This window comes from Elephantulus edwardii, unplaced genomic scaffold (assembly GCF_000299155.1).
Source record: "Elephantulus edwardii isolate Elephantulus edwardi_28Jun2011 unplaced genomic scaffold, EleEdw1.0 scaffold00301, whole genome shotgun sequence".
In the NCBI taxonomy this organism is placed as follows: Eukaryota; Metazoa; Chordata; class Mammalia; order Macroscelidea; family Macroscelididae; genus Elephantulus; species Elephantulus edwardii.
Window position 1 is genome coordinate 2,695,639 of NW_006400051.1, and position 3,387 is coordinate 2,699,025.

Here is a 3,387-nt window from a genome sequence, read left to right on the forward strand (position 1 = left end):
CATGGCCTCTTCGAGTCCCAGTCTGAACTTCTGGCAGTTCCCTGTCAATGTCCTGTTCCAGCTTTTTTTTTTGAATGATCTTCAGCAATATTTGCTTGCATGTGATATTAATGATAGTGTTCAATAATTTCCACATTCTGTCTGATTAACTTTCTTGGGAACGGGAATAAATATTAATCTCTTCTTGTCAGTCATCCAGGAGCTGTTTTCCAAATTTTCTTGCATACTAGTGAGCATGTCCACAGTTGCATCTGTTAGTTGAAATATAACAGTCACTAAGTAGGACTACACAAACTTAAGGTGTTTGTGGCAAATCAAGTGGATTAGATAGCTTACTAATAATATAAGTAAGGCATTTGCTATTCTTGTGGAACTGTGTAAACAGGATGTGCAGAATGCTAATGTTGGTATTTGGTCAGTTTTGTCAACCTGCCAATCTTAAATTGAGACATCCACACAATGACTGCAGCAATGTGCTCAAGCACAGCAGTGGCTGAGAGTGCTCCAGACTCTGGCAGTGCTTCATTTTGTTGTACATAACTTTCCTCCCTAGTGGAGCTGATTCGACAGTACCTAACCAGAAGTAGGAAACCAGGAACTCACTACTATCAACAAAGAAGAGCCCGCGCATCTTTAGGACTGAAATATCAATGCTGAAACTTCCTCAAACTAGGAGTGAGCAGTTGTGGAAAAATGATGGCAACAGAACCACGAGACTGGCATGAGACAGAGCTATGTGCTCCCAGCCTCCAGACCAAGAAATTTGAATGCTTTTTGAGGGCAGGAAGCTTATTGGTAGAGTAGGGATCCCATAAAACAATGAATTGGCAGAGGTAAAAGAGCTTTGTAACATTTGCCCAAGCAGGTCAGAGGCCAGAAAGGCATGTTTTTAGTGTGTTTGGAAAAGAGGCTGTCCTGGCTAAATAACTATATCCTGAGTTCTTCTTGAACTTAAACTGTAACCTAATCTAAAAAAAACCCATAATCAGTCTTGAGTAATGTTTGAGAGTTCTGTGTGGCTATTGCAATGAATGATTGAATCCAGTAGAGAAGTAGAAAGCATCATGGGAGGGAAGGTTGGTGTAAGAATTGGTAGGGTAAGTTCAGAGAGGGCTAGGGCAGGAGCATGTCTAACTGGGAATTGGCTTGGGGATGCTGTTAGTGTTGATGTATTCTTTCCTCGTGTGACGATGGTAGAGATCATACACCACTGCCCTCATAACCATACCAATTTTACAGCATCATAAAAAGGACAGAAGACATTGTATTCTTTCTGTGGGATGTGCACAACACTATGTAGAAAGTAGATTAAATTAATAAGAATCTAACTGATTTCTTATTACAGGTGTTAGTGCCATGTGCCATTCACTATGGCTCATAGTGACATCAAAAACAACATATCAAAACCTCATCCTACTCTGTGCCATCCTCACAATCTCTACCATACTCAAGCCTGTTTTTGCGGTTAACGTTAATATGTGAACCCATCTCTGTGTTCCTCTTTTTCACTGACCACCCCACCTTACCCGGTAAAGGAAAAAATAAAGGGATGTGTGAGTTTGTGTGTCTAGATAAGTGTGGAAAGGTGCGTGTGACATATTTTGGGCATATTGTCAAGAGAGATCATCCTCGGAAAAAGACATTTCATAGATATTATGCCATTTTACAGTACCACCAGCAGTTTATGAGTTTTCTCCACACCCTTGCCAGCATTTGTTTTCTGTCATATTCAACTTTGCTATTATTGCTTGGATGCAATGATATCTCATTGTTATTTTGGTTTATAGCTCTCTTCTCAATTACTTGTTGTGCATCTGAGAGTTGGACAATGACTAAGAATCACAAATGAAGAATCAATACCTATGTGTTGTGGTGTTGGAAAAGAGTACTTAATATCTCATGGACTGACAAAAGAACAAAGACAAACAAGGTCTGCCTTGGAAAAAGTGAAACCAGAATGCTTCTTGGAAGCAAGGACGGTGAAAATTATTCACTTAATCAAATACTTTGGGCATATAGTTAAAAGGGGCCAGTCCTTAGAGGACCGCATACTTGGAAAGGTAGAGTGTCAGCATAAGAAAGAAAGACACTCAAAAAGATGAGTTGATAGTAACTGTAACAATGGCTCAAGTATATCATAGAAGGTGAGGATGGCACATGAGAGGACAGGGTTCAGGTCTGTTGTTCATAGGGTCACATTGAATTGTCGTCAACTTGAAGGCACACAACAACAAAGGTGATCAAGAGCATTTCCTCATGTGCTTATTTGCCATCTATCGGATGTCTCCTTTGGTGAAATGTGTGCTCCATCTTATGTCCTTTTTTTAATTGTAATTTGAGTAAAAGTCTACAAAGCCAATTTATTTGGCTTTGTCTTGTTTAAGTGTTTAAGTTTTCTTTACACTGTAGAGGTTAGTCCCTAGCCTCATATGTTGTTGTCAGATTATTTTTTTTTCAATCTGTAGGTTCTCTTTTAAAGAAATCTTTGATCTCTAGAAGAATTTAACTTTTGGAAGGTTTCAATGATCTAGTTTGTCCTCTGCTGTTTTGGTTGAAATTGATAGTCACAGATCAGGACCCCTATGTATGTTCCCATTTTATCTTTGATGATCATCACAGTTTGGGTGGGGGTTTTGATTTGTTTTACACTTAGGTATTTAGTCTATCTAGACTTTCGTTTCTTTTCATATGCTATGAAGAATAGATTGTATTGTCTTTCTTTTTTTCTCCCAAACGGATACCTTGTTTCATCAACATCAGTTGTTAGAAACACTCTATTTTCTCTGTTTAATATTTCATGGTCCTTTGTCAAAGATCAGCTCCCTATAAGTTAATAGAATGATTTGTGAATTTTCAATTCTGTTTCATAGGTCTATATGTCTGTCAATGCACAAGTAACAAGATTTTTCAATACTACGACTGTATATATAGTATGTTTAGAATCAGGGAATATGAAAGATCTTACGTTGTTCTTCAGAAGTGTTTTGTTTACCCGGGGTGTCTTTCACTGACATATAAAGTTAGTACTTGATTTTTTATATATTTAAAGATTGCTGCTGGAATAAGAATTGAAATTGTGTTATATCTTTATTTCACTTTGTGCAAGTTGTTGTTGTTGTTGTTATGTACCGTCGAGTCGTTTGCGACTCATAGCGACTCATGTACAACAGCCCTAAACCATGCTCTATCCTGTGCCAATCGCATTGCCTCTGACACACCCATCCCGATTACCCCAGTCACTGAATCAATCCACTTCATAGAGGGTCTTCCCTTCCTGCGCTGTCCCTCTACCCTACCCAGCATGATGTCCCTCTCTAAAGACCTATCTCTCCTTACAACATGTCCAAAGTATGTCAGACGAAGCCCAAGAATCCTAGCCTCCAAGGA